Here is a 392-nt window from a genome sequence, read left to right as displayed (position 1 = left end):
CCCCCCCCCCCCCAAAACAAAACCCCACAATGTACCACAATGTCTTTAAACACTGATATTCAAATACTAATTTGCATTTTCACACAGCAGATTTAGTTTACACTTTGTGTCGTGCAAAAAAACATGAAATCTTCTTATTTATTAAATAATTAGTAATCAGTTTTTGATTCATCTTAGTAATGTTATGTACTACATGGGGAATTTGCTATTTACTTTGATGATTGGTTTATTTTCAGAAAGCACATGGCTATGATGTCAAACTGAAACTTTTATCTTGTTTGCCATACTTATTTGACTCAGCTGCACAGGCAAGTTTAAGCGGTTAATGTTTTTTTTAAGCCTCAAAAGCAAATTAATATCTCACCTACACGTAAAATCATTAGCCCCCGAAA

Source organism: Sinocyclocheilus anshuiensis, unplaced genomic scaffold, assembly GCF_001515605.1.
Source record: "Sinocyclocheilus anshuiensis isolate Anshui unplaced genomic scaffold, SAMN03320099.WGS_v1.1 scaffold1246, whole genome shotgun sequence".
NCBI classification, from domain to species: domain Eukaryota; kingdom Metazoa; phylum Chordata; class Actinopteri; order Cypriniformes; family Cyprinidae; genus Sinocyclocheilus; species Sinocyclocheilus anshuiensis.
The sequence above is the reverse complement of the archived record's forward strand: the minus strand, read 5'-3'. Positions refer to the sequence as shown.